The sequence below is a fragment of the Pan paniscus genome, chromosome 1 (assembly GCF_029289425.2).
Source record: "Pan paniscus chromosome 1, NHGRI_mPanPan1-v2.0_pri, whole genome shotgun sequence".
Classification (NCBI taxonomy): domain Eukaryota; kingdom Metazoa; phylum Chordata; class Mammalia; order Primates; family Hominidae; genus Pan; species Pan paniscus.
The window spans coordinates 6,181,542-6,194,347 of NC_073249.2; positions in this window are offsets into that span (position 1 = coordinate 6,181,542).

Below are 12,806 nucleotides of genomic sequence, written 5' to 3' on the forward strand. Positions count from 1 at the left end.
AGCATTGTCGACATTTTCCCCTCTAGTTTCACCTAAATGGTGAACTACCACCTTAAGAGGATGTGGTTTCTGGTCCAGATACCTTTCTCGGTCTCTCTTTGCCAAGCTTGTGCTTGGCTTGAGCCCAGATGGACAATCCTTCCAGCACCCCGAAGAACTTGTGTATCTATCCCTGGTAGCTTATCTTGTATATCTTAGTATCTTCTTTTTTTTGGGTAGCCTTCTGACATAGGAGATGGGGTTCTCAACTAATAAGAATACATGAATAAACATATGCTAATCATTGGGGGCCAGGCACAGGGCTGATGCCTGTAATCCCAGTACTTTGGGAGGCCAAGGCAGGAGGATTGCTTGAGGCTAGGAGTTTGAGACCAGCCTGGGCAACATAGTGAGACCCTGTCTCTGCAAAAGATATAAACATTAGCTGGGCATGTTGGTGGACGCCTATAGTCCTAGCTACTCGGGAGGCTGAGATCACTTGATCTCAGGAGTTCAGGGCTGCAGTGAGTTATGACTGCACCATTGCACACTCCAGCCTGGGTGACAGAGTAAGACTCTGACTCAAAAAAAAAAAAAAAAAAAGAAAAGAAAAAAGAGAAAAAATATGGTTTGGGTCATACCTTATTTCTTCCTTTGTTAGTTTCCTGCCCTAACAGGGTTTAATCAGGACTTCACTTTTTACCTAAAATATTGTAGCTGTGTCTTCTCTCCCATCCTAGACCATAAACTCCTGGAGCAGGATCCAGGGCTGCTCCAAGGCTGGGACCTCATCACTGGGATGTTTCCCTTCCTCTTATGAAAGTCCTCAGATCTGCTGTACAATTGCTACAGAGTGGGCACAAGGCAAATGTTGTAACTAATAGTGGAAATCAGAAAAAAAAAAACCCACACAAATCTATGCTAACTATGCGTTTTGACCTAGAGGGGATTTTATTTTACATTGCTTTCTGCCTTACTAAAGATATTAAATGGTTTGTGATACCAAGGTCCAGGAAAGGTATCTTTCTAGTCATGGTTTCGGTTAAAAAGACACAGATCAGCCAGTCACAGTGGTGCACACCTAAATTCCAGCACTTTGGGAGGCCAAGGCAGGTGGATCACCTGAGGTGAGGAGTTCAAGACCAGCCTGGCCAACATGGTAAAACCCTATCTCTACTAAAAATACAAAAGTTGGCCACGTGTGGTGGCAGGTGCCTGTAGTCCCAGCTACTCGGGAGCTGAGGTGGGAGAGTTGCTTGAACCTGGGAGGTGGAGGTTGCAGTGAGCCAAGATTGTGCCACTGTATTCCAGCCTGGGCAACAGAGTGAGACTCTGTCTCAAAAACAAAACAAAACAAATCGATTAAGACAGCAATTTGACACTTGATTTGAAGATTGTCAGGGACTTTGAGTCTTTGTGGAACATTGTTAATTAGTAAGTTGTGCCTTACAAGGGCTTTAGTGTATTTTGTAACAGTAATCTTGTGGTTTATAGTTTTCTTTGGTTCTTTCAGAAGTTTATCACTTTTGACAGAATTGCTTTCTTATTTGAGTTACTGAACTAAATGTATCCCTTTCAAAGGGAAAGGATTGTGTCTTATTCAATGTCATGTTTTAACACTTGGCATAGTCCCTGGCACAAAGAAGTGCTCATAGACATTTATTTACTTTATTTTGGAATTCTGGGATGCGTAGATGCTTGCTGAAATATTCCTGTTTATATTATGGTGTTAATTACATTGTATTGAAACTTTAAATGTAACTCATAACCTCTGGCCATCATAAGGTTTTTTTGTCCAGGTCCTCTGGTAGCATGAGGAGCTTAAACTGGGAGCAAGTACCTTGTCCTCTATACTACACTGGACTGGGAGTTCCCCACTGAGTTCAGACTCTTGGAGAATAGAGTCTTTTCTTACTTAGCTTCATAATTATTTGACACAGTCCTGGGTATAGGGTAAGTGGTCACCAAATGTTTGCTGAAGGCTGTGAATGAATGTATTAGCAGAGAAGGAATTGTACTGGTTCTATGGTTGTGATCACTAGAACAGTGAGTGGTCCATTCTGTAGAGATTCGCTTCTTCCTTAGAGTCGGCTTCTAAAGTGTCTGTTCTCAGGCACTGATGATAAGACTGTCTAGAACAATCTTCCTTGAGCATTAAATCAGCCTGTCAGAGGGGATCCTGTGGCTGTCTGGGGTTGAATTATCTGCTGTGTCTTATATGGGGAAAAATCATGTTCTTTTGCTGGGGATGCAGTTTGAAGGGTTCCTCTCAGCCTCAGCAATCTCAGGGAGCATCGACCATCTCCAGAATCTGTGGCAGAGATACAGACATCTTGTTCTGAATGCAAACATTCCTATAACCCCGGGGGAAAACTGTATAGGGAAGGTCAGAACAAGTCCTGCCTGTAGTAGAAACTGTCAAGATGCTGTGATTAGAGTGATAAAGCAAGCCCTCTACACTCCACACACACCCAAGAATGCTTCCCCTATGCCGTAGAACCTGCAATCCTTATCACTTCTCAAAGACTGAGAAGTCTAAGGAAGATGACACATTTGCTAGTTTACACAGTAGCAGGGATTATTTTAGGTAAGGTACTCATATATTTTTAAAAATCCTGTATTAGATTGCAGGAGTAAGTGTCAACAGGGAGGCAGGGCAGTGATCAGGAGGTAGAGCTTGGAATTAGGAAGGAGAGAAAGAGAGAGAGGGAGAGAGAGGGAAAAAGAAAATGAGTATGTGTGGGGTGGGAAGAGAGGAAAAAGAGAGAGAAAGAGTAAGAGAGTCCATTTTATGCTAAATCCTAAATGGAACCCATGGGAATCAGAATACTAAATTTATCTACGTCCTTATCTTATACTTGTTTTGTTGTTATTAAATCTTAAGTTAACGTGGGGAAGGGCAGAAATAAACTAAATATTCAAGTTTCAGGTATCGAAACAAAACCCTGAAAGTTGGCAAAAATGTTAGTTAGCCTTCAGAGGGTGGGAACTTATTTACTACTATATCCTTAGGGTATAGAACCTTGTACCTAGGAGGCCCTGGACAAATATTTATGAATAAGAAAATGAATGGATCACTACCAAACATTTAAAGAATAGTTAATATCAATTCTTCACAAACTGTTCCAAAAAGTAGAATAGGAGGGAACATTTCCCAGTTCATTCTATGAGTCTTGTATCACGGTAATACCAAGCCAAAGACATTGAAAGAAAAGAAAACCATAGACCAATATCTCTTATGAATATAGAGGCAAACAACCTCAACAAAATTCTAGAAAAAACAGCAACATACAGAAAGAATTAAGCACATGGAGAAGTAGGATTTATCCTAAGGATGCAGGGTTGGTTTAACATTTGAAATCAATTAATGTAATACACCATATCAATATGATAAAAACCAAAAACCATGTGATCATCTCAACAGAGAAAATATTTGACAAAGTCCAACATGCTTTCTTGATAAAAACAGTCAACAAATTGGGAATAGAAAGAACTTCCTCAACCAGATAAAGGACGTCCACAAAAACCCACAGGGATATATTGTTCTTATTTCTATTTAACATTGTGTTGGAGGTTCTAGCCAGGGAAATTCATCAAGAAAATGTAATAAATGGCATCCAGATAGGGAAGAAAGAAATACAACTATCTCTGGTCACTGACAACCTAATTATGTATGTAGAAAATTTTAAGAAATCCTCTAAAACACTTTAAAAACTAATGCATGAGTTCATCAAGATTTCAGAATATAATATCAATATGTAAAGATTAATTATATTTCTATACACTTGCCACAAACAATATTAAATGGAAAGTAAAACAATTACATTTATAATAGCGTCAAAAGGAATAAAATACTTAACAAAGAAGTGCAAAGCTTCTGTGCCCTGGAAAGTACAAAAGATTGTTGAAGTAAATTGAATAAGATTTCAATAAATTGAAAGAGATTCCATATCCATAGACTGGAATATTGTTAAGATGGAAGTCCTCTCCAAATTGATCTACAGATTTGACACAATCCCAGCTAGCTTCTTTGTAGAAATTGACATACTGAGTCTAAATTTCAGAACTGCAAGGGACTCAGAATAGCTAAAATAATCTTGAAAAAGAACAAAGTAGGAAAACTCACACTTCTGATTTCAAACTTCTTATAAACTAATGGTAATCAAGAGAGTACTGCCATAAATGAGTAGAATTGAGAGACCGGAAATTAAACCAATGCATCTATAGGTAATTGATTTTCAACAAGGGTGCCAAGATCATTCAATAAGGAAAGATGCTTATGGTGCTAGGGCAATTGGCTATCCACATGCAAAACAATGAAGTTGGACCCTCGCCTCACACTAGGTACAAACATTAATTCAAAATGGATCAAAGACCTACATGTAAGAGCTAAAATTATACAACTCTTAGGAAAGAACATAGAAGTAAATCTTCAAGACCTTCAATTTGGCAATGGCCAAATAGAGCAAAAGCACAAACAATCATATAAGAAAATATCAATTGGGTTTCATTAATATTAAAAACTTTCATACTCCAAAGGACACTATCAAGAAATTGAAAGGACATCCTGGCCGGGTACAGTGGTTCACGCCTGTAATCCCAGCACTTTGGGAGGCTGAGGCAGGTGAATCATGAGGTCAGGAGTTTGAGCCCAGCCTGGCCAACATGGTGAAACCCCGTTTCTACTAAAAATACAAAAATTAGCTATGTGCAGTGGCATGTGCCTGTAGTCCCAGCTACTCGGGAGGCTGAGGTGGGAGAATCACTTGAACTCGGGAGGTGGAGGTTGCAGTGAGCCGAGACCATGCCATTGCACTCCAGCCTGGGTGAGAAAGTGAGACTCCATCTCAAAAAAAAAAAAAAAAAAAGGACAACCCATGGTATGGGAGCCAATTTTTGAAAGTCATATGTCTGATAAGGGAGTTGTATCTAGCACATATAAAAACCTCATACCACTCAAGAATAAAAAGAGAACCAACTCAATTAAATAATGGGCAGAAACATGAATAGACGTTTCTCTGTTATTTATACAAATGGCCAGTAGCACATAAAGATGCTTGATACCATTAGTCATCATGGAAATACAAATCAAAACCACAATGAATCACTTCATACACACTAGAATGGCTGTAACAAAAAAGTCAGATACAAACAAGTGTTGGCGAAGATATGGGGAAATTGGAACCCTCATATGTTGCTAGTGGAAATGGGAAATGGTGCAGCCACTTTGGAAAACAGTCTGACAGCTCCTCAGAATGTTAAACATAGAGTTGCTTAAGGACTCTGCAATTCCAGGTATATATCCAGGAGGAATAAAAACATATGTCCACATGAAAATGTATACCTGAATGTTCACAGCAGTATCACTTATCATAGCTGAAATAGCCAAAAGTTGGAAACAACCCAAGTGCCCATCAATTGATGAATGAATAAAGCAAATGTGGTAGATCTGTACAATGGAATACTATGTGGCTAAAAAAGGTCCATAAACATCACTGATATGTACTACAACATGAATAAATCTTGAAAACATGATGCTTAGTGAAAGAAGTCAGTCATGAAAGACCACAAATTATCATTGTATTTATATAAATGTCTAGAACAGGTACTCTATAGAGACAGAAGGTAGATTAGTGGTTGGCTATGGAAAAGGTTGATAGCAGGGTTCAGAGGTGATAGTGAAACACTATAAGGTTTCTTTCTGGAGTGATGAAAATATTCTAAAATTGTGGTAATGCTTGTACAACTCTGTGAATATACTAAAAAGCACTTAATTGTACACTTTAAATGGGTAAATTGTACACTATGTGAATTACATCTCAATAAAGCTGTTACCAAAAAAGGTTATCAATAACTTGAGAGTTTGAGAATTTAAATAGTCTGTTATAAAAAGAACTATATCAAGTATATCCCAAGTTCTAAAATTAATAAAATCTTTAGAAATCACAAAAGGTTTTACTTTTTCTTTTTTAAAATTAAGTTAATTAGGGTTGAGCATTCAGACTGCTTTGATTGACTCTGAAGTCCTACCCAGCTCTCAGATTCTGTGGAGCTATGTTTTAAGGAGGAAATTCTTATCAAGCAATGTTGAGACAAGTAAAACAACATGATGCGTTTATATACATTTCTAGCTGGTAGAGTAGAACTGGGTGAAACTGTGACAGCCTCTCTAATTCCTATAAAGCTGAGCTCCCTGGTGGCCCAGGCTTAGCACAGTGTGGCATTCGCAAGAGCAGCAACCTGACATTCAGCAGCGATTTTTGAAAAGCAATTTTAATACTATGAATAATTCCCTAGATCATTCTCAATACGGAGCAAGCTTATTAAAATCTTTTTCCCACTTGCCTGTCTTTCTCAGCAACTCATGAACATGACGGTTACTCTTAAAGTTTTTTCCTCCTTTATCTGAACTGAGCCCTCTTTCCTGCCCCACCCTCCCAGGCTCTTTTTTTTGAGATGGAGTCTTACCTCGTTGCCCAGGCTGGAGTGCAATGGCCTGATCTCGGCTCACTGCGACCTCTGCCTCCCAGGTTCAAGCAATTCTCCTGCCTCAGCCTCCCTAGTAGCTGGGATTACAGGCACGCACCACCACGCCCAGCTAATTTTTTGTATCTTTAGTAGAGACAGGGTTTCACTTTGTTGGCCAGGATGGTCTCAAATTCCTGACCTACAGATCCGCCCACCTCGGCCTCCCAAAGTGCTGGGATTACAGGTGGGAGCCACCGCGCCCAGCATTTTTCCCCTTTCGAAACTCTTTTCAATTCTGTTCTGGTGGCTCCTTTTTATTTTTAATGCCATATTATCTGTCTGTAGTCTATACTTATTGACCCAAAATTATCTGCCATTTCCCATGTAAATAAACTCAGCCCACTTTGCTGCCTTTTAACATCCCTCCTGTCACTTATTACCCCATTTTCATACATCCAAGAAAGGTCACAAAGACAGAATTCACCTTAACATGCAAAAGAGGGGAAGTCACTGTAATGTTGCTTTTCTGGTGACACTGCACAATACATCTACAAATTAAGAGGTGACAGGTCAAGACTGGAGGTGGAGGCACCTATGGGAAGAGAAAATGGCCATCACTCTGTGCTTTCTGGAATCTTCTATCTACGAGGGCATCCAGAACATCAGTTGCAACTAGGAGAAAGATGGCTTAGTTCTCTGTGTACTCAGTGACTGTCAACCCAGTTTGAAGAAAGGTTATTTAAAATCGTAGAAGCCATGGCTCCTCCATTCACATTCATCATCTTTGGTGGTCTGACCCCAAATCTTTAAGGTCCATGAAATTAAAAGGCATCTTAAAGATCTAGAAGAATCCAAAATGACTTATCTAAAACAGGCCTGAGGATGATGCTTCAAATGCCAACATAAAAACAGGCTGAAGGGGGGATAAGAACTCATTAATTCCAGGAGCATTCAGGTGGCTTTTCAGGTTATTTGTCAGTCAATAGCATTTATTGAGTGATTGTCCTCTGTGTATCAAGCATCAAACTAGCCTTTAAATTGCATGTTCTGCAAAGAGAACTCTTCCTTACCCCCGGTCACGATAAGTATCTTTCTCTGCAAACAAACTACTTCTGGGCTTTCTGTGGCATTTTGGATATCTCTGAACAGCAGTTAAAGAGATTGGTGCTCTAATTTCACGAAAATACAGGAGGCAGAGATTGATCTCCTTGGTTCCCCTGCTTGCTCTCCTCTACGTTGGTTAGAAAAATTTGTTCAAAGATGAAATCCACACTGGGAAGGCTCAGGTTGACTTTAGAAGATTTGCTTGATTAAAAATGTTTTGTTTTTTTTGTTTTGTTTTGTTTTGTTTTTTTGAGACGGAGTCTCGCTCTGTCGCCCAGACTGGAGTGCAGTGGTGCGATCTCAGCTCACTGCAAGCTCCGCCTCCTGGGTTCACGCCATTCTCCTGCCTCAGCCTCCCGAGTAGCTGGGACTACAGGCGCCCACCACCATGCCCGGCTAATTTTTTGTATTTTTAGTAGAGACGGGGTTTCATCATATTAGCCAGGATGGTCTCGACCTCCTGACCTCTTGATCTGCCCGCCTCGGCCTCCCAAAGTGCTGGGATTGCAGGCGTGAGCCACTGCGCCCGGCCTGAAAATGATTTTCTGATGTGCCATCTATTCCTTAGGTTTTATAAGAGATATCTTTCTACTTTGGTTCCCTTCCCTTCCCCTTCCCCTTCCCCTTCCCCTTCCCCTTCCCCTTCCCCTTCCCTCTCCTTCCCTCTCCTTCCCTCTCCTTTCCTTTCTGACGGAGTCTCGCTCTGTCGCCCAGGCTGGAGTGCAGTGGCGCGATCTCGGCTCACTGCAAGCTCCGCCTCCCAGGTTCACGCCATTCTCCTGCCTCAGCCTCCCGACTAGCTGGGACTACAGGCGCCCGACACTACGCCTGGCTAATTTTTTTGTATTTTTAGTAGAGACGGGGTTTCACCGTGTTAGCCAGGATGGTCTCGATCTCCTGACCTCGTGATCTGCCCCCCTCGGCCTCCCAAAGTGTTGGGATTACAGGCTTGAGCCACTGCGCCCGGCCTAAAAATGATTTTCTGATGTGCCAATGTGCCATCTATTTCTTAGGTTTTATAAGAGATGTCTCTACTTTGTTTTTTTTTTTTTTTTTTTTTGAGACGGAGTCTCGCTCTGTCTCCCAGGCTGGAGTGCAGTGGTGCGATCTCGGCTCACTGCAAGCTCCGCCTCCTGGGTTTGCACCATTCTCCTGCGTCAGCCTCCCGAGTAGCTGGGACTACAGGCGCCCGCCACCACGCCCGGCTAATTTTTTGTATTTTTAGTAGAGATGGGTTTTCACCCTGTTAGCCAGGATGGTCTCAATCTCCTGACCTCATGATCTGCCTGCCTCTAGCCTCCCAAAGTGCTGGGATTACAGGCATGAGTGGTAACTTTCTTTGAGAAAAGACAAGAAGTTTCCTGTGCAGATATGTGAGCATCACTGTTTGAAATGTCAGTGGAGTTCTCAAGGGAAGATGTCAGCAACGTGCCATCAGTTAATGAGTCTAGAGTCGTTTGGCATCTGCACTCATTGAGAGAATTACTTTTACAAGGGCCGAGGAACCAGCTATTCTGATTTGAACTCTTTTTTTTTTTTTTTTGTCCTCGATTTTCTTTTTCTAGCTCACTTTTTGGCTATTTTTGAATTTGTTAGCACCACTGAGTAAAGGTTAAAGGAGAGGGAAAGAGCAGCAAGTTTTGCTTAGTCATACTCAACTGAAATGTTCTGGGGAGTCTGACATGAAACAAATAGCAGAGTTTCTAAAAAAGAATCTGTGACTTCTACGCTTTCTGTGTATAGATAATGAAGAGCAGTAACAAGTAGCAAGATGGAAGAATCTGCCTTCTCATCTGCTTGTGGGTCCACGTGCACATGGCTGGCTGTTCCTCCCAGGCACCCTCTTTTACACTGAGTTTCCACTTCCATTCTTTGTAAATTGAAATGTAACTTGCTTGGCCTTGGCTAACTTTAGGAAGGCATGCTTGGCTGAAGATGACTTTCTGAGGAGGAGTCTTCACCATCACCCTTATGTTCAAGTCCGGTAGTCTTGTTTTCTTATCAAAATACAAGGCAGAGCCTTATCGGCAACCCAGGAGAGAGATTGACTTTATAGGTAGGATTCACAACTGCAGACTAGATATCAAGCTCCATCTTTCCTTTGAAACTCCTCAGCTGCCTTAACAAGATAAGATTCTATATATTTGTAAACTCCAGGTCCAAGATAGGGGCTGGTAAATTGCACCTTTCTAAGATTGCCATGGATTTTGAGCTTGATTGGATGTATATCTAATGAATGAATGACATTAAGTCTTCAGTTCTGAAAAAGTAGATGCTGCAGGAAATAAATAGCTGAGAAAATAGGACATTCTTTTTTAATGGCCTTCAGCAATTTATTTGTGAAATGTGAGGATTCTAAAAGAAGAAACTTCTTAAATTCCTAAAATAAAAAGCACTATTACTTCTGGCAACTGAACAAAGAGTGCTCTGAATCAGGAGTTATCTGGGAGAGGTTGCACATGAATTCATTCTGCATCCAGTGGGGTATAAGCAGCACAGTCACCAGAAAGTGCGCTGCAATCATTGCACAATATCTGATGTTGCTATGGTGAGGATGATACCTTCTAATTAGTGTTTGTGTTGTGGAGGGTTAGGGGAAAGGAGGAAAGGTGGGAAGAGATAATGAAATGGTTGTGTCTGGGTGCAGTGGCTCAGCCTGTAATCCCAGCACTTTGGGAGGCCAAGGCGGGTGGATCACCTGAGGTCAGGAGTTTGAGACCAGCCTGGCGAACATGGCAGAACCCCGTCTCTACTAAAAATAGAAAAATTAGCTGGGTGTGGTGGTGCATACCTGTAATCCCAGCTACTCGGGAGGCTGAGTCAGGAGAATCGCTTGAACCCTGGAGGTGGTGATTGCAGTGAACTGAGATCCTACCATTGCACCCCAGCTTGGGAGACAGAGAGAGACTCTATCTCCAAAAAAAAAAAAAAAAAAAAAAGGGAAAAGAAATGGTTGCAAGCCTTTCAAATGTGTGGCTATTCACTATGGTTCAAATGTGTAGGGTTGCTACTGGGAAGGCTGGAACAGAGGAGAAAACTTCACTGAAATTGTGACTGCCCCAATGTGTTTCCCATCCACATAATTGCCTGAATGTTCTGAAGCAATTTTTCATAAAACACACTGTGTCTGACAATTGCTATTTTAATTTTCCATCCTTTGCCTAGCACATGACTGCTAAGGTTGCTTAATAGCTACTTATCATTGCTAAGAATGAACAACATAGTGGACTCTCTACTACTTTCTGGATGGCCAAGAAAGCTGATTCTTCTCAGTTTTATTATGGTTATTGCCTGGATTCACTATAGCCATTGGTTATGAATTCTTGAGCATTTATTTGGGAGATTACAATTAATAAGGTGTAGCCTGTGTTCTCAGGAGCTAGTCATCTAGCAGGGAAGACAAAGAAATAGACACCTCACCAGAAAGCACTGGAGCAAATGCTGTGCTGGGGGTGTGGCTAAAGCACTACTAAAGGTAGAAGGCACAGAGGAACAGGTTCTCAAAGACCTTTATTCCTAGGAGGTTTAAGGACAGGTGTCCTCTGTAGAAAACCGTCACATGTGAATTCCAGGGTCTTCAGGAAGGGTTATTTCCACATCAGGAAACAACGCTGGAATTTTAGCTTCCTTACAGAGGGTACCTTGGACTCAGATTTAAAGCACGAATAGATTATTGAGTCACCAATTATTTCAATACATGTTTCTTAGATACACTAACCACGTGCAAGAAGTTCTCTCCATACTCCAGAACCTTCCATTCTCCCCACTCAGCCACAGTGGGTTAATAACTTAAATACTCAGCACATAAGTACCACTGCATCAGTGATAGGTTGTATCCTGCCAAACCAAGAGTTATGAAGAGTTGTGATCTTGCCGCTGGAGATGCTGTTTGATTTCTTCCACAGTGTCACTACTATAACTAGATGGTAGTGCTTTGATCAGTGCTGGCACGGCCTGAGGAGTTGGAATTGTATACGTAGACGCTGGAAGAAAGGAACTGATAGTTGACACATCAGTTGGAAAGCATCATAGGAGCGAGTTGCCCTGTCAGTTAGAGGCTTTCCTAGATGTGCTCTTACCCGTGGATCATGGAGGGAGATACTTATGGTGGGGTTGCAAGGAACGGCTGTGGGAATGGACGGTTGAAAGTCCCACAGTAGCACAGAGGTGGCATTTTCAGTCATTCTAAAACTCTGTTCTCAGATTTCCTTCCATCCCTGCAGTAGGCCCCTTTTGAAGCTCAGAGGTACCAAACCCTTCCTCCACATGCTCCTCTCCTTTGCCGTAGGCCCTACCTAGGGTGGGCAGGGGATTACTGAGCTGAAAAGAGCAGTCTCTAACTAAGCCAGGTTCTGGAGCATGTTCTCAAGAGCGTGGCACGATGACAGTGCCAAGGCAGAGGTTGTGAGGCTGGGAGAAGACTGGCCTTAGCCCTGATGCCAAGCAGAGGTTTAGAGCTAAGTTTGCAAGCAGCTGGGGATACTTGGTGGAAGCATCGTGTGTGTGGGTAGGGTGTGTGGGGGCACAAGGAAACAGACTCCATTTGCTTTCAAGTATACCTGAACAGGGTCTACCACTGTTAAAATCAGAGAATTTATTTATTTGTTCTTCCTGTATTTTTTTTAAATTATTTTAAGTTCACTGGTACTTGTGTAGGTTTGTGACATGGGTAAACTCATGTCATGGGGGTTTGTTGTACAGATTATTTCATCACCCAGGCGTTCATCCTAGTACCCATTAGTTATTTTTCCTGATCCTCTACCTCCTCCCACCCTCCACCCTCCAGTCGGCCCCAGTGTGTGTTGTTCTCCCCTATGTGTCCATGTATTTTCATCATTTAGCTCCCACTTATAAGTGAGAATATGTGGCATTTGGTTTTCTGTTCCTGCATTAGTTTGCTAAGGATAATGGCCTGCAGCTCCATTTATATTCTTGCAAAGGACATGATCTCATTTTTTATGGCTGCATAGTATTCCATGGCACATATGTACCACATTTTCTTTACCCAGTCTACCATTGACATTTAGGTGAATTTCATGTCTTTGCTATTGTGATTAATGCTACAATGAACATATGTGTACATGTGTCTTTATAATGGAATGATTTATATTCCTTTGGATATATACCCAGTAATGAGATGGCTGGGTCAAATGAGGATTCTGTTTTTAGGTCTTTGAGGAAGTGCCACACTGTTTTCCACAATGGTTGAACTAATTTATACTCCCACCAACAGTTCATAAGCATTCCTTTTTCTG